At 41.6% G+C, this 18,481-nt stretch overlaps 1 long non-coding RNA gene and 1 pseudogene across 3 annotated transcripts in view; both read left to right on the forward strand.

Annotated features, from left to right (window-relative positions):
* Positions 1-18,481, forward strand: part of LOC118012211 — a 201,978-nt gene that overhangs the window by 162,214 nt on the left and 21,283 nt on the right. For 2 of the 3 annotated variants that reach the window (XR_004679640.1, XR_004679642.1), the window contains one exon: positions 6,223-7,124. The exons of the other annotated variant lie outside the window; for it this stretch is intronic. This is a non-coding gene — a long non-coding RNA (uncharacterized LOC118012211). Of the gene's footprint in view, positions 1-6,222; positions 7,125-18,481 lie in introns of those variants that run through there. 3 annotated transcript variants of the gene reach the window in all.
* Positions 11,025-13,130, forward strand: LOC118012210 (annotated as a pseudogene).

The following is an 18,481-nucleotide window of genomic DNA, read 5'->3' on the forward strand; positions in this document are numbered from 1 at the left end:
TGTCACAGGAACACCCTCAGAGGATTCCCTAAAAGGAAGATATTTATCTTTCAAACACTTGTAGTAGCAAGGAGCTCATTCCATTGTTGGATAACTCCAATTATAGTGTAACTCAAATGATATGGTTTAACTCACACTAGTTTCATTGACATAAATTAGTCCCCCACCCTCAGTGTCTCCTGCTGTGCTTAAGAATCTTGAGAACCTCTCCGGGTCCCCTGTCATGTGTATCAGCAACCCATCTCCCTCAAGTACCCCTATTTTGGCCACTACCTCCGACGTAATTGGCTGCTGTGTGATGGTTACTTTTGGGGCAAAGCTCTTGGCAGCTAGTGCCCAAGGCTGCCACCACCACCGTGGCCTCAGGGCAGGAGTCACAATCCTCGTCTGTGCTACTTTGCCCCAAGCGTGGTTGAGAAGCTTTTCCCTTCATTCTCCTCAGGACATCAAAAGCCAAAACATGCAAGAAGTTGATCAAAGCTTAATGAAAGTCAGGGACAATGAATGGGAAAGGGAAAACAGAGAATAAGTCAATGTTCCATCCCTTCCATGAGGAAGCATGTCATTCCTAGCAGCCCACGTGCCTGGGGAGCTCCCCAGGGCCTCAGAAGGTGCCCTTCCTGGGAGATCCAGGCAGTTGGGCTCCAGGTCCCAGAGTTCTGATTTCTTGCCCCACCGCTGACCTCTGCTGAGGACCACTGGTGGGCGAGCAGTTCCAGTCCCTTCAGGGGAAACCCACCCGCATCATCACACAGTGAGTGACTCATCACCAGGGCATTTCCCCAAAGCTCTATCATTTAGTCTTTCCTCTTGCCACTTTGTTGTTAATGAAAATATTAGCTACTGCATCTGGTTTATCAGACAATCCTAGTTCATAAGAAGGTGAAATATGAAATGATTTTGTTTTTCTACAATCACTGCCTTCAACTCTGCACTGTTCACAATCTCCCTGTTGTGCCCCCTGACAGTATCTCTGGCAGACCTCTAGAGTTCTCCTCGCTTTCAGGGATAAAAAGCCCAATCCAGTTTAGTCCAATTTAAATCTTCAATCTTGCTTCAATACAATGACCACGTTCCCTCTCCCAGCCCTGGCCAGCTCCCCTACCACGGAGGGGCTTACCTACCCCTGGGCCACACCCCTCTGTGGCCCACCTCCTCCTCTCTGTGTGGAGACAGGGAAGAGGGACAGGAGGGACAGACAAATGTTTCTCACCTGCCTGGGGTGTTGAAGGCCTCTGTGGAAGTGCCAGCTGTTGGCTCCCTTTCTGTGGCAGACATCCAAATCTGGTTCCCTCATTGGTGCTTATGTGAATTTTCCAAAGGCCCAATAGGAGGGCTCCCACTTCACCCATTTCTACCATCTGCTCCTATTCTTGGTGATTCACCCCACTGTTTCTTGTGGCCAGGGTCGACTTTCCTGGCAGCCACCTCTCTTGGGTGGGATGTTAGTGAGATACCTGGCTGCCTTCCATGTGTGGCTGCCTTCCATGGCATCCCTTTGATCCAGGGTAAAACCACATATCCATTACCAAATGCTAAATGTTGGTCATGGAAGATTCTGCACTCTACGCCTTCTCTCTGCTCTGCCTCTCCTTCCAATTCTCTTTTCCATTTACCAAATTGCACAGAGCTGGACCAGCCTATATATGGTACGAGCAGACCCTCAATTGGTAAGTGAGGAGAGAGCAGGAAAAACATCTGAAACATTTTACCTGCTCAAAACTAGATATTATATTTGGGCCTTTATATATATGATCATATATGAGCCTCAAAACTGTATTATTGCCTGTATTTTATTGGTGAGGAAATAGTAACTCAGAGAGCTTAAGTACATTTCTCAGGATTGCACAGTTAATAGTGGTAGATCCAGGACTTAGACTCATTGCATCAGATTAAAGCCCTTTTACCTTTATACAATGTACCTCATATAGAAAGTTCTTGTGGTTGAACTGAATTCTGCATCCTTGGAACTTTAAACCCCTCAATCCTAATTCTGCTTTTAGAGCCACACTAACAAAGTCTAACCCTCTCTTTATGCCAAGAGTTTCGGATTTTGCTTACTCTAGAATTTGGCACATGGCTGGCTTTATCAGAAGATCAGGCAGTTATGACTTTTCATTTAAACATTTAAAGACAGTTACGGTCCCTGTTGCTTCTTTCCTCTAAGCTAAGTGTCTCCATCTCCTTCACCTGATTTTCTCATGCATCCAGACCCTGAGTAGTATTTTACAAACATATTTAAAGACTGGGAGAACTTTTGGCTTCCTTGTTGTTTCTCCATGTTTCTCTTTGGCTTTTTCCTATCCTACTTCCAGATCCTACTTTCTGCTCACCCTCTCCTTTCAGTTCCAGACTTGGTAGAGAAGGTACTGAATGAAGTCTTCCCTTTAGGCCTCAAAACTTCCAGATATAGCTCAAGATGGAGTTCAGTGAGCTACTAGTTGGTAGTAAGGATGGAGGCCTTCTCAAATTCTTTCACCATGATCCATTCTTGATCCTTCTCTTCCACAATAGGCTTTCAGATCCGTCTCATTAATTGGGAATACCAGTATACTCGTTCTTCTTCCTTTAGGCCAGTGGCCCACAATATTCTAGGAAGCTCTTAAGCTAAAATACCTGGGCTCACCCCCCTTACTTATCTTCTCTAAGGTGGATCACAGGCAGAGGTATAGTTGTAAAAGTCCCTAGGTAAATCTGAGATGCAGTCAGCATTGAGAACTACTGCTTTAGGTGAAGTTCAACTTCTCAGCCTCATCCCACCCCCAGCTGTGTGGCACTAATGGTGGGTATCTATTCTGCAAGCTTGTTTGCTCTTACAAATCAGGCATTTCCTGTTTCAGCCCCCTCTTGAACTGCCCCCTAATTTCTAACTGGATAGAGAGCCTAGTTCTTCATATTTATAGGGCATTAGTGATTGGCTTACTCTGAATCCATGGAATAATCAAGTTCTTCCTGACTCAGGTCACCAGCTTTGGTTCCTCTCTCTGATTCTCTTTGGCAATCCTTTCGGGCAACTTTCCCTCTCTGCCTCAGCCTCTCTGGAAGGATCTCCCTGAATGGCCTCATTAGTAGTAACACTAACATGCCTAAAACCCCGGAAGGCCAAATTACATTATGCACACCTACATCCTTCCTTCCCACAGTCATTCTGGACAGTACTAATCAATCAGGCTGTAGATTCCTCTCAGCCAAGGCATGGCCTCTGCATTCTCTTCAATGCAGTGCTCAGGTGGCCATCACTAACTAATTAGAACTGGCGTTGAAAATGGAACCTATCAGCCTTAAACACACAGTTTAAAGTGACTGAAATAATATCCAGCAAGGGAAGACGAGGGGCATCATCTTTATTAGCTCAGAATCTATTGTTATACAATAGGATTGTATAAGAGGTCCTTCAAAACCAGAGAGATAACATGCCCCGTGATAGCTCAAGTTCAGATGTGATGTAACTAGTGACAGTTTCCCATCACCCAGGTCGTTCACTCCCCTCACAATAACACTGGCCCCATTTTCCTTGGTTGAACTTTTTGGACTCTGCTTACAACATAATCATGGCCTTTACTCTGTTTTAAACTATAGTTTTCTTGTTATTTTGGGCTGAATATTCTTGTCCTCCCACAATTCATATGTCGAAGCCCTACCTCCCAAGTGACAATATTTGGAGATGAGGCCTTTAAAAGGTAATTAGGTTTAGATGAGGTCATGTAGGTAGGACCCCATGATGAGATCAGTGCCCTTTATAAGAAGAGGAAGACAGAGAGCTCTCTCTCTCCCCATATGCATGCACCAAGGAAAAGCCATGCAAGCACACAGTGAGAGGTCATGGTCTGCAACCGGAAAGCAGGTCCTCACTGGACACAGAATAATCTGCCAAAACCTTGATCTTAGACTTCCCATCTCCAGAACTCTGAGAAATAAATGTCTCCTGTTTAAGCCATTCGGTCTATGGTATTTTGTTGTAGCTGCCTGAGCTTATAACTAAGGTATTTATACCCACTTACATATTGGGGATGGGATGAGGCCTTCAGAAAAAATTAGAATTTAACATATTAAGGGCTGAAGGAAGCTTTTATCCATTCTTTTTGTTCTTTTTCTTTCTACCCACTCTTTCTAGTCTTATTTGCGTTAACCAAAGAGTCAAGATTAAATTACCAGTTCTTATATGTTAAGGTTAACAGGTGAAAAGGGGACAGTCTGAATTCATAATATATTAAAAATATGCATAAGAAAAAAACTATGAAATGTACAAATCACAACAGCATGCAAGCATTTGCCTTTTTAGTCTAACGGAGTTAGAATTGGTTTCTTTCATCTCTAATTGCTATATTTTTAAAATATAATGTGAGTATATTATTTTATGATAAATATGATTCATGTTTTGAAATGTCAGAAGATTAAATTAATAAAATTAGTGTTATCTTTTAAAAGAAGACAGATTAAATTTCTTTTTTTGTAGATGTTCTATTTTTGTAGGGTTTTATAAAAGATACTCCCCAGGTGATATTTAGACAACAGGAATATTGAGTTTCAATTTATAAGCAATGATTAGGTTAGTTTACCGGGGTTTCATTACGAGGATCCTGAAGACTCTGCTGAAGAGCTTAAAAAATAAGTAAATAAAAAGATTTTCTCTTAAAATGAGTATAAAAGTTGAAGAAACAACTATTTCTCCCATAATTTTTTTCCTGACTTTGCAGTAGATCAGACCCTGTTTAAATCCTTACCTGGCTGATACCTGCTGTGTTTTACCCAGGCAGGTTACACCCACTGTGGACTTTCCTGTCTTCATCTCTACAGTAATCTCTATCTTGCAAGCCTGTTGCACTCATTGAAAAGAAATATATAAAAAGCACAAACCGCCTCACAGAAAAAAATGCCTGAATATAGTTCATTACAGTTGAAATTCTGAGCTCAAAATCTAATGTTCTTTTAATTTTCTAGCACAGTTTACTGATCTAAATCCCTTTTAGTATGTACCATGCAGGGCTGTACACTGTGCTGCCTCATCAAATATTGAAGCCATCAGAATTTTAGTGACACATTTCTCAAAAGAACATACAATAATTTGCACTGCAAAAACACATCATAAAAGAAATGGCATTTAAAAAAAAGAAAAGAAAAGAAAGAAATGGCATTTCCTCATGAAGTTGGCAAATATATTTTTTCTGAGAATTCTAACTTCAGTACGATTAAATCTTCAGTGCAGTAAAGATTGGCTTCTCCATAGCACTAGATAAAGCAAGCAAGGAGTCTCTTCCCCCATCCTGACTCCACCTCTGAACTGCCAAGCGGGATCTTCCTGGCCCAAATCTTGCCCAGTATTGGCAGTACCTGCCCACCCTCTCTGTGGCCTCAGCACTTCCTTTACTCATGATTTCTCATATTTCACACCTGAGAGGATAGTTGGAACCAGATGATAGATTCTGACTTTGTTTTCATCTCTAAGACTTGATAGTTCTAAAAACATAATTTAAAAGAGTTTTTTGTGGGTTTTTTGTTTTGTTTTGTTTTGTTTTGTTTTGAGGAAAGCATGGCTGATTGAATAGCTGGAGAAATGAGCAGGTCTTATCTACACTGGATTGTAAAGTCCTTGAGGGTGTGTCTTTCCAAATATACTTCTTGCCATTTTCTGTATTTTTGAAATGAATAATATTAAATTTAAAGCAAAGAAATGTAAATGAAATATCTATTCTGCCATACATAGTGCATAAATTGTACTCTTGTGGAAAGCTCACGTTATCAAAAAATTTGTTATAAACATAACTATTTGCATGGGAGAGGGTTAGGATCTAGAGTTTTTTATACATAATTATTATTACTTTCATTGTTATTACAAACAAAACACAGAATTAGTATAACAAAAGAAAGCAGAGTTAAATGAGCAGCCAGCACACAAAGCAGCAATGTATTCCTAGCCTGTGTGAGCCATAGCATTTTCATTTTTCTTATTTTGGTGCTAGTTCTTGATTATAATTGTAGGAAATTTGTGTTATGCAAAACATGTTCTTTAATTAGTCAATTGTCTTTCAAGCAGTTCATGTTAAGAAAACTTGCTCTGAGGAAATAGTATCTCTACTTAATACCCAGGAATGGAAGTGTGGTCCACCTCATTCCAGATCTTTTAAAGGGACCCAGCCCATCTACCCCAACCCCTTTAGAATCCCTGATTTTGAATCTTTGTCCTATTTTGGTTCCATATCTTGGCTCTTGGTCTCCCCACAGACCTCCAGACTGGTATCCTGATTTCAGATTTAGTATCTCAGAAGCCTCTTCAGGACAGAGTTCTCAACCAAGCCAACCGGGGGTAAGAAGAGATCCTCTGTCCCTGAGCACTGGCACAGCATGTGACATCTGCTGGCCTCTGCCCAGTTCTCACCTCTTCAGAGAGGAATACTGTATAGGTGTGACCAGTAAGTAAGAAACACCCATTAGCACTCTCAATTCTTTTTCAGCCTCATTTGTGGATGCTCACTGATATGGCTGATCAGAGCAAGACAGATTCTTATGCCTTTGGGAGGTTTGATCCAATCTAGTTTGGAAGAAAAGACTAGGATTTCTTCCCATCTGGAGATTCCATAGCCTATTCTTATCAGTGCTTGCAACTATAGAACAAAGTTATTTTGAGCAAGGATTTGTAGTTTACAGCTCGATTCTTTCAGTGTGAATAAGCAGTGCTATTTATAGTTATCTCATTTTATTGCTTTAATTTATGTATCTGCAAGAATCTGTTCTAATTGTGGGTGATTATCAGGAGGGAAATGTGCTCTCATGCACCTCAGGGGATTTGTTTGTGAGCTTCTGGTTTTAAATAGCCCATTTATTCCCCAGTGTATAGAAAATCAATTTTATGGATCTTCAAACATATATAATAACCATCATGAATAATAAGGTAAATATTAAAGTGATATTAGCACATTACTTGCTTTAATGGTTTTTCTTTTCTAACTGTAAGGTTACCTATGTTTCTACTATGTACTTTCAAGGGTATTTCTAGTGTAATACAATACAAAGAGAGACTTTGACCCTCTCTATGTACTACTAGGAGAATTCAAAATTGGTTAATAGCACCGATGGGGAGATACAAGGCCTCAAACAACAGAGAAGATCCTCTAAGGCATAGAAATGACAGGACTGGATTTCTGCTAGCTATAGATGACCTTAAAGAAGCATGATATGTCCAAGCTGAGCTCACCAGCCCTAACAAGTATTTGATATGTGTCTTTCCAATCCAGCCTTCTCGGTAACATAGAGTTACATTTCTCAACCAAAAATTAGATGAGAAGATTCTTTTTTTTTTTTTTAAGATTTTTTTTTAAGATTTTATATATTTATTTGACAGAGAGAGACACAGTGAGAGAGGGAACACAAGCAGGGGGAGTGGGAGAGGGAGAAGCAGGCTCCCCACCGAGCAGGGAGCCCGATGCAGGGCTCGATCCCAGGACTCTGCGATCATGACCCGAGCCGAAGGCAGACGCTTAACGACTGAGCCACCCAGGCGCCCCAGATGAGAAGATTCTTTTTCTCAAAACTGAAAATGCATTTTTGTTGCCTTATTTATACTGTTCCCCGCAACAGTACCATATTCTTTAATACTCTAGGCCTTTGTATGTTATTTCATCTGACCTTAATGCCATTGTTCACCTATCAAAACCCTACTCCTATTGAAGGATATTAAATGATACCACTTCCAAAAAATCTTTTCTGATCAAAATCAACCCTCCCAGTTAAAATCAACTCCCCTCCGTCCTCATTTGCAACATTAGTTATTTCATTTTTTTTATATCATGACTAGTTGCTATATCAACTTGTCCATTTCTACACTCCTAGAATTCAGATTGTCTCATTTATCTATGCATATCCCACAAAGTCCCTATGTACCTCCTCACATAAGTTGTAAAGGAGAAGTTATATAATTGCTATATGAGCACAATAGAGAGAGATGGAATGCACTAGAATATCCCCCTCATTGTCACAGTCCTATCAATGGGAAATTTGGAATCCAAAGAATCTGAGTGAAGCCTGAGCCGCCTTCTTGGACAGCTGGTTTGGTGACTTAAATCTTCAAGTTGGGCCCAGTAAAGAAACAAGTGTTTCTTGCCCTCAAAAACAGTGGGTTCCATTTTTCTGAAAAGAGTAAGAAAAAAGCCATGCTAATAGGAGAAATATCCTTTCTTCGATGTGAGTTTAGATTGTGTTGTCTTGCACAAAAAGTAATGCTTACATTGGTGAGGTGTGATTACTTCCAGGTTACCAGCAAGGGAAACCGATTGCAGTTCTCATGGTGGGGAGATGAAACTGGGATTAGAACATCCAGTTTCACCCTCATTCAGGGGCCTAGAGTCTGTCCCTCCCCTCCAGAGCTGACTGAACCAGCATCAGTGCCCCGAAGAACACCTTGTCAAAGCCTCTTCCTCCTATGGAAGAGATTTCCCAAGAGAGAGGATGAGCCCCTTAATGAGGAGTAGGGGAAGATGGAGGTGGGGAAAGGACAGGAGGATGTATCTACAGAAGACATCTTTCCTTTAAAGCCCAAGTTGGGAAGGGGCTTTCCTAAGATGGGACAAGGAAATACCTTGGATAGAAACACAACCAGGGTTTCTCTCACACTGCCCTGCTATCCTGGGATTTGACACTCCCATGGAGAAAAACAATAACAACAACAAACCATTTCATGGAGGCTCTATTTATTTCATCAAATAGGGAATGGCAAGCCAAGGGATCAGGCAGAGACAGAGCTGGAGGGTACTCTGACCTCAAGCGGATTACTAGAACTGGTCATACCTGGTTAACGGCAGTAATGAGGAGACCTACTGTCTACAGAAACAAAGAACATGATGAGGTGTAGAGATGGTCACACTGGATTCCCAGACTGTATCCATATGTTAGTAGAAAACATCCTAAAAACAGATAGGAGGGAACAGCAACTCTTTCTGCCCATGGGTCCTGTCCCCGTGCTTTAATAAAATCACCTTTTTGCACCAAAGACGTCTCAAAAATTCTTTCTTGGCCATCGGCTTCAAACCCTAACATCTTTTCTACATCATTAAAGGGCTGTTAATAATCCTACATATTTGACCTTTCTTCAAGAGAGCTTTAAACTTCTCTACATTTGTCAGTTCCTTGTCCTTACAGCCCTCACCTGAGAGGTGTATAGAGCTAAATCCACCAGTCAAAATCTCTTTCTTTTCCTTTGGGGAACAAAAAAAGGAATTTCTTTGGACACCTGGGTGGCTCAGTTGGTTAAGCGACTGCCTTCGGCTCAGGTCATGATCCTGGAGTCCCAGGATCGAGTCCCGCATCGGGCTCCCTGCTCGGCAGGGAGTCTGCTTCTCCCTCTGACCCTCCTCCCTCTCATGCTCTCTGTCTCTCATTCTCGCTCTCTCAAATAAATAAATAAAATCTTAAAAAAAAAAATGATTTAAAAAAAGGAATTTCTTTTATTTATTAAAATTTTTAAAATTTAAATTCAATTAATTAGCATATAATGTATTATCAGGTTCAGAGGTAGAGGTCAGTGATTAATCAGTTGCATGTAATACCCAGTGCTCCTTACATCACGTGCCCTCCTTAGTGTCCTTCATTCAGTTACCCCATCCCCCCACCCTTTTCCCCTCCAGCAGCCTTCAGTTTGTTTCCTATGCTTAAGAGTCTGGTTTGTCTCCCTCTCTGATTTCGTCTTGTTTTATTTTTTTCCTCTCTTCCCCTATGGTCCTCTATTTTGTTTCTTAAATTCCACATATCAGCGAGATCATATGATAATTATCTTCTCTGATTGGCTTATTTTGCTTAGTATAACACCCTCTATTTCCATCCTCATCATTGCAAATGGCAAGATTTCATTTTTTGATGGCTGAGTAGTATTCCACTATGTATATATACCACATCTTCTTTATCCATTCATGTTGATGGACTTTTGGGCTTTTTCCATAGTTTGGCTATTGTGGACATTACTGCTATAAACATTGGGGTGCAGGTGCCCCTTCAGATCACTACATTTGTATCTTTGGGGTAAATACCCAGTAGTGCAATTGCTGGGTCATAGAATGGCTCTATTTTCAACTTTTTGAGGAACCTCCATAATGTTTTCCAGAGTGACTGTACCAGCTTGCATTCCCACCAACAGTGTAAGAGGGTTCCCCTTTCTCTGCATCCTCGCCAACATCTGTCATTTCCTGACTTGTTAATTTTAGCCATTCTGACTGATGCGAGGTGGTATCTCATTGTGATGAGTGATGTTGAGCATTTTTTTCATGTGTCTGTTGGCCATTTGTATGTCTTCTTTGGAGAAATGTCTGTTCATATCTTCTGCCCATTTCTTGATCGGATTATTTGTTCTTTGGGTGTTGAGTTTGATAAGTTCTTTATAGATTTTTGGATACTAGCTCTTTATCTGATATGTCATTTGCAAATATCTGCTCCCATTCTGTCCGTTGTCTTTTGGTTTTGTTGGCTATTTCCTTCTAAAACAGGAATTTCTAAAAAGAGTGACACCCTGGACATTATCTCATGTGAGGGCTGTCCTCCCACCCTTTTCTGATCACTTACACACCTGTCCAAGAACCCAGTGCTGAGCATAAGGAGAGATTGCAGGTGGAGAAGTAGGGCACCTGCTACTCAAATAGGACTTGGGACCAAGTGCTAGATTATGGGGTTCAGATCCAAAGTGTTCTAGGAAAGGTGGCAGGTTTGAGAGAGCTGGGATCTCAGGGAAGGCCTGGCACATAAGTAAATACTTGCTGAATGGATGAGTGAGCAAATAAATAAAGGATCAAGGCTTTAAGAGATTTGGAACAATAATGACTTATGTTCACAGCTGTGTGGGACTTACCAGTTTACTAAGGTCTTACTTATTTTTATCTCATTTGAGTCCTATAACAGCCCTGTAAGAAAAGCAGGGCAGAAATTGTCCTTTCCATTTTCCAGATAATGACATTGAGTCCCAGAGGGATGATGTAACTTTTATTAATCCAGCACACATTTACTGAGTGCTGATTATGTACTAGGACTTGCGCTAGAGGCTAGAGATGCAGAAATGAAGTACATTAGGTCCAAGATGCTTGGTCTGATGGAGGAGCTGGAAGAGTAAACAGTTGTGAAATGAGACCAGCGCTGTTAGTGTGCTCGGGGGGCGTAGAAGCAGGAGGGCATGTGTACCTCTGCCAGGCACGGGGAAGGTGAGACTGCATTTGGGTCTATAAGGATGAAGAGGAGTTTATTAGAAGAGTGTTGTGAACAGAAAGAATACATGTCTAAAGGGACAAAGCAAGAAATAACATGGCATATTTAAAGTGTAATTTGGTATAAAAGTGGCACAGGTTGGTAGGGAGAAGGCTTAGGGGAGGATAAAGTTTAGAGAGTTTATTCTTCGGTTAGTTGGTTCTTTGTCAAGTTAAACAGCTTGGGCTTGATCTTTAGAGCCATGGGGAGCCATGAACATTTTTGAAACAGGAATGATAGCCCTGTGCTGAGCCTTTCCTGGAGTATTCATGTGTTTACTGTTTTGGCTTTTTCCTTTCAAAATTCAGCTCGGGAGCTGCCTCCTATGGTAGATTCTCTTGACCATCATGCCTTCAAATTGGGTTAGATATCAGATGTTTCTTGTGGGCTTCCTGGGCCAAGGCTTCCCTCCGTCTTATGACTTGTCTACTGACTTGTTACCCTGTGTTTACATGCTTTTTCACTCTAATCTGTGGCCACTCAGAGGTCATACACCATTTCTGACTCATATTTGTAGTCCCTATACCCAGCACTGGGCTTGACCCAGAGCAACGTGCTCAGTAAGTATTTGCAGAAGGAATGAATGGGAGGAACTGGGTTCCACCCCAATCCTGAGACAACATTTGGAGCAGATGGCTTTAGTGACTGATAGTAAAGCTGGAGTCAAAGATGCTTCCTACTAGAATTTTGACTGCATGTTCAAACTGCTCATCATCGGCAACAGCAGCATTGGCAAAACTTCCTTCCTCTTCCGCTATGCTGATGACACCTTTACCCCAGCCTTCATCAGCACTGTGGGCATTGACTTCAAGGTGAATACAGTCTACAGCCATGAAAAACGAGTGGAGCTGCAGATCTGGGACACAGCTGGACAAGAGTGGTACCGGACCATCACCACAGCCTATTACCGTGGGGCCATGGACTTCATTCTGATGTATGACATTACCAGTGAGGATTCCTTCAATGCTGTCCAAGATTGGGCTACTCAGATCAAGACCTACTCCTGGGACAATGCACAGGTTATCCTGGTTGGGCACAAGTGTGACATGGAGGAAGAGAGGGTTGTTTCCACCGAGAAGGGCTGGCTCCTTGCAGAGCAGCTTGGGTTTGACTTCTTTAAAGCCAGCGCCAAGGAGAACATCAGTGTGAGGCAGGCCTTCAAGCGGCTGGTAGATGCCATTAGTGACAAGATGTCTGATTCGCTGGACACGGACCCCTCCATGTTGGGCACCTCCAAGAACACCCGTCTCTCGGACACCCCACCACTGCTGCAGCGGAACTGCTCGTGGTAGATTCTGCATCTCTACTAAATTATCCCTGATTACCTGCCACGACTGGAAGATCAGCCTGTGCCTGGGATTGCATGCAATAGACAGGCCCATGAGATACGAATACTGTTAAGTGATGTTTTTGAAGGCCTTCATCCCTTATATGAAGTAGGCAAAACTCAAATTTATTCATTCATATTTACTCATTCAATAAATGTCTAGTATGTGTCAGGAAAAAAAAAGATAGGAGGGGCCTCATCATTCTCTGGTGATGAATAATAGGGATTCTGATATGAAATTTCCCTTTGGACTTTCATAGCTGGAGGCTCAGGGTAGATGAGTAGAGATTTAGGGTACCATAAGTGGAATCTTTGCTGAAATAAATCATTTACATAGGGAAAGAAGGCAAAAAATATACTCATATATCTTCTCAATATATAGGGAAGATAATATAAGCATAACCTAACAAAGATATCACAAATTCAAGCCAATATTCTTTAAATATTGTTCCATATGTGTTTAATAGGGTTGGGGATAAACTGATATTTTATTAACAAAAGCTGTATACTTCCTTATGTTCAAAAGAATTTATTTATTACATAACCTGAATGTAGCACATTTTCACCTTTCAGTTTTTCCATCACTGCTGTCACTAATATCAGTCCAACTTTATTTTGCTGAACCCATTGGAATTTGCTTCATTTGGAAAAGAATACTGTTCCAGTTTCAATTAGCTTTCAGTTATAGAATCTTAAAGTAATTATCTGACCCAGCAGACAGCCAAAACTGTTCTATTTAATTTTTTCAAATCACAATCAGAAAATGAAATGTATTCTGTGCAAAAAACTTAAAAGAAACAAGAGAAAGACACCTTCTTCAGGGATTTAGTCCTATAGCCCAAAGTCAAGACTAAAATAATTTGGCCAAAAGATCCAACGTATCTATACTATAGTTCTCTCTCTGTCCCTCTGTCTTTCTCTTCTTCCAGTTTTATTTTGCAGTTTTTTGAAGTAGGAAACTTCCTATTAAGTGCTCAAAATGTAGGTAATAAAACAAATCACTTGTTTCCAGTAGACAGCATCATGCCTTGCCATATTTGGTGTCATAATTTTATTTTATTTATTTTTTAAAGATTAATTTATCAATGTAAGAGAGAGAGAGGAGAGAGAATGCGCACAGGGGGAAGGGCAAAGGAGAGAGAGTCTTAACCAGACTCCATGCTGAGCCCAGAACCCCACACAGGGCCCGATCCCACCACCTTGAGATCACGACCTGAACCAAAACCAAGAGTTGGACGCTTAACCGACTGCACCACCCAAGCACCCCTGGTGACATAATTTTAGCCGGTTGAGACTTCAGGAAACCATCCACTGATCTCATGTTTGGTATCCAACTTAAAATTGCAGTATACAATAGGCATTTGTATGTTGCAAGATACTCACTAGAGATTGTTTGATATTTCTACTCAAGAACACCAAAGGAGCAGAACAACTTACATTTAACCTGTTAAGCAATTAATCATCACCATATTCCCAATTTGTTCCAGTGTGTCTATGTGAATTCCTATAGACTAGAGTCCCAGGACAATCAACAGGCTAGTTACCTTTTAAACCAGGTCTGAGTTTAAAAGAATTCCTTTTGTGGGAAATCCTGTAGGACTCAATAATTAAACAGTTCGTTGGTTTCTTTCAGAGAACATTGCTATGAAATTATTTGAAACTGGCCATTTCACTATTTGTGATGTCATCAGTCACTAGTTGGGCTGAAAAGTTGAGCTTTTTTTTTGTTCTGTAGTGACATGTTTAGTTTACATGGATACTATTAATGTCTCCTCCCTGTTCCTAGAAAAACAGATAGTTATAATTCAATGAGTCTTTTAGTCTGTTTTATTAGGAAGTTTGTAAAATTCAGAAATCAAGAAATTTCCTCTGGAAAACAATGTTAGTTTTCTAGGGCTGCTGTAACAAAGTACCACAAACCCAGTGGCTTAGCCAACAGAAATTAATTTTCTTACAATTCTAGAGGCTAAAAGTCCAAGATCAAGGTGTCAGCAGAGCTGGTTCCCTCTGAGGGCTGTGAAGGAAGGATCTGTTCCGGCCTCTCTCCCCATCACCTTGTAGTTGGCCACCTTCTCTGTCTCCTGCCCTCTGTGTGTGTCTGTGCCTCAATTTCCTCTTTCTATAAGGGCAGCAATCGTATTAGATTAGGGCCCACTCATCACCCCATTTCAATTTAATTAGCTCTTTAAAGACCCTGTCTCCAAATATGGTTACATTCTGAAGTACCGGGGAGTTAAAACTTCAACCTATGAATTTTTAGGGGGATAGAATTCACCCTGTAACATCTGGAAATGAACTTTTGAGTCAGGGCTGCACATGGGCTCTCCAGCAAAGTGAGTCCCAAGTAAGTGGTATTCCCAAACCATGCCAGCACCCGGCTTGACATGCACCCCGGGCTTGCTTTCTTCTTCTCCTCTTCAGCTTCAGCTTCATGACATCTGCTCCTCAGAAGGCTGTAGGGAGAAAGCTCACTGTATAGCCACCAGCCTATGAGATCTCCAGAGTCTTTGTCCAGGGTGTAGGGTCTGCTCCCACAGCTGCCGGTCTCTAGGGTGTCTTGGCCATGCTCCAACCACACTTGTCAACTGGGATCCTGAAGCAGCTCTGGCCGTACTCCAAATCTCACAAATTCTTCTTGACTAACTCACTCAGCTCCAGCCTCCAGCTCCTCACTGCACAGAGGACCTCAAATCAGGCCAAGGGATTTAGAGGAGATTTGAGCGCCTGATTTGAGGTCCTCTGTGCAGTGAGGAGCTGGAAGCTTGACAAGGTCAAGTTCTCCACTATCCATCCAGTAATAGCCAAGTACTGGGCCAGTGGCATCCTTTGCCCACTACCACTACCTGCCCCTGAGGTCAGGGCCCACCTTCTGTGGTGGAAAGCTTAGGGATGTCCTGCTCTGTTGGAAAGGCCAATTATGAATGTGGAGAGATCAGATGGATGTCCTCAAATTCCTGAGTCCAGGAGGACCCCTCCTGCTGGATGGGCCGAGGTGAGGTGATGTGCTCACTGCCATCAGCGGAAGGGCCTCTAAAGGTAGCACAGCAACTAAGCCCAACTAATTGTGGCTCCTTGGCACAAAGGACCATGGCGAGTGGGGGCTTACTCCAGTAGTGACCCATGACCTGCAGGCCAGCTGGGTTCCCCCAGGTGGCTCCCAACCCTGGTGTAAGGTACTCATGGCCTCTCTAGACCAACTCTGCCTCCATCCACATGGCTCCCCCAAGGTCCTCCTCCCTTCTCCCTGGCTCCACTGATCTCACCTCCTTTCTTCCTGGGAAGGGGGTAATTACAGTCATAGTTTTCTTCCAGTCTCTTTCCTATGTATTATTATTAGAACATAAATTCTATGCCCTATTTCCTTAAAGGCCTTTCCTTCCAATTCTCACAATGCTTTTCTCCCCTCAACAAAAACTCACCTCATTCAGATCAAAAGCTTTGGCTTCTATGCATGTGTGAGGGCAGGGAATATATGGGAAATCTCTGTAAGTTCCCTTTGATTTGGCTGTGAACCTTAAACGGCTCTTAAAAAAAAAAAAAGCTTGGCTTCCAGAACTATTGTTTCTGATAGACTCTTACAAAAGAACCTCTTTTTTAAATAAGAAAAAAAAAAAAAAAGCACTGACTGTTTCTTTATATTTGCATATTGGCTGGAACCTCCCTAATTCTCCTTTAATCAATGTGGATGGCTCTGGGGGAGCAGAAGGAAATACAAAACAGAAACAAACTCACAGATTCATATTTCAAGACATCACCTCACTAAGTAGGTAAACTCACTATTTTTGGCAGTCCTATTCCACCTTGTGAATTAGAAGCAGGTAAAAGCCAGTTGTCAGGGACAATACTGAAAGATAGTGAGGAGAGGATGATGGGGGTTCCCGACACTTTTTAGCTTCCCAGTTTCTGCCCAGCTAGAACCCTCTTATCCTCATATCCTTAAACATCACTGTATTTCTAAAATAAATTTCTAATTTTTCTTCAGCTAGCTCAAGTGAGCTTATATATTTAGCAACCAAAATGGTGCTAATGAATACAGTTTTATAGTTTCAAAGCTAATCTACATTTTCCTGTCTTGAAAAAAAAAAAACACTATAGACAGTAATAGGTGGTTAAATGGCCCAAAACTTTTAATTATGAAAATCTGTATTATTTATTGCAACTCTGTAGTTAATATTTTCTTGATAAGGATATCAGAATGTGGTTGCAACATACAATCTTATGTGTCGGTATGCATCTGGAAAGAGATGTGGACAAGATAATATACTAGCTCCTGTATGCCAACTGGTAGTTGCTGGCCTCGGATGTCTTCTCCTGCTAAGGGCTTCCTCTGAGCATTGAGGATTAGCAAGAAGAGAGTGGACCTTGGGAGCAAGAGGCAGTGTTCCATCCTCAGTCACTACAGGATGCTCTGATGTTGTTGACTACCTTGCCTTGCTTTGAGGTCTGCCGTATCCTAGGGATGCAAGTTGTTTCCTTCCTGTATTGTGTTCTCACTGTCTGACCCTTTCCTTTTAGGGAAATTGTGCACGCCCCCTTCTTGGGAATTTTGGTCCCATGGCTCCTTCTAAGCAAACAGTGATGTGACCCAACTTCTCACAGCTCACTGGAAGGTGTCCCTGCCTTAAGCTGGAGCGATTACATTCTCTCAGTAGGGAATTTGGAATTGGGCTTTCCAGACTCTCATCCGTCCTGGTTGAAGTCTGGACAGAAAGTCATTGTCAGGCTGAGCCAGGCAGCCATGAGCAGCCTGAAGCAGCCGCTGCTGGTCTGACAGACATGCAGAGGGAAGGGCAGAGTGGGAAGCCTTCAGCTTCAGTGATACAGGAGGAGAGAATAACTTTCGCTTCAAAATCCCCAGCTTCTTGGGCTTCAGTTCTTCCCGAAGCTGCACTGACCTCCTGTCCTGGGTTCCTTGAGATATCCTTGTATCCTTCCAAAAAAACTTTCTGTGTGCTTAAACTGATTTGAATGAGCTCAATAAAGAGCTCACTGTAGGAGCCAGTCATCGTGTAAGATAGAGTATGTAGCCTGCCACCCATTCACCTGATTCTCAAAACAGGGAATAGCAAATAAAAAGAAGATAATCCAAGTTTGTTTTTTCCCTTCCCATGTATTTTTTCAAGCAGAGATGTATTTCAATTTCTTCAATTTGCTTTTCAATATGAAGAGAGATTTAAGAACTTATTTTACCAAGTGCCATTTTATTTTCATTGTAGGCCTAGATGTGAGAGCCAAAAGATATGAGATGATAGATTGAGTTCTCATTTTAAATAATATTGAGGCCATCGGATCCTTTTCCTCACAAATTTCAACTATTTGTCGGGTGACCTAGTACCAGAAATCTCCTACCATTTGTAGGATTCAGGTTGAACTCTAATGAATAAAAAAGCTACCTGGAAATGAAATGCCATCCTTGTCCAAAATAGATGCGGACAGCTTGGTTGTAGCCTTCTAGATGATTAAATCTAGAAGACATCAAGGAGGTTAGGGCTTCTTAACCTGGAGTCCATTATATATTGGGTGAGGCTATGAGTCCACTGAAATGTATGCAAAAGGTCTGTATATATTATGAGGAGGGGATCAATAGACTTCATCAGATTATCAAAGGGCACATGTTACTAGAAACCTGTGAAAGTCCAACCTTTTTTTTACAGATGAGGAATGACAGCATCGCAAAGATGTGACCCAGGAAGCCACATATAAAGACAATGGCAGAGCCCAGGACTGGAATCCTGATGTCCTGAACCTTAGTCAATATTCTTTTGCTGCAGACAGCACCTCCTAAATGCTCAAATAAAAAAGCCCCTTTATTAATTTTTTTAAAGCCCTTTATTTTTTTAAGTAGGATTGTAACAAGTAAAGCATGTCCTTTAATGGAAAGAAAAGTTGCAGATTCCAAGAATTTCTTTCCTCAGTAACTATTAGCAATAACAAACA

This window comes from Mirounga leonina, unplaced genomic scaffold (assembly GCF_011800145.1).
Source record: "Mirounga leonina isolate KUSES-001 unplaced genomic scaffold, KU_Mleo_1.0 Mir_151, whole genome shotgun sequence".
Taxonomy (NCBI): Eukaryota; Metazoa; Chordata; class Mammalia; order Carnivora; family Phocidae; genus Mirounga; species Mirounga leonina.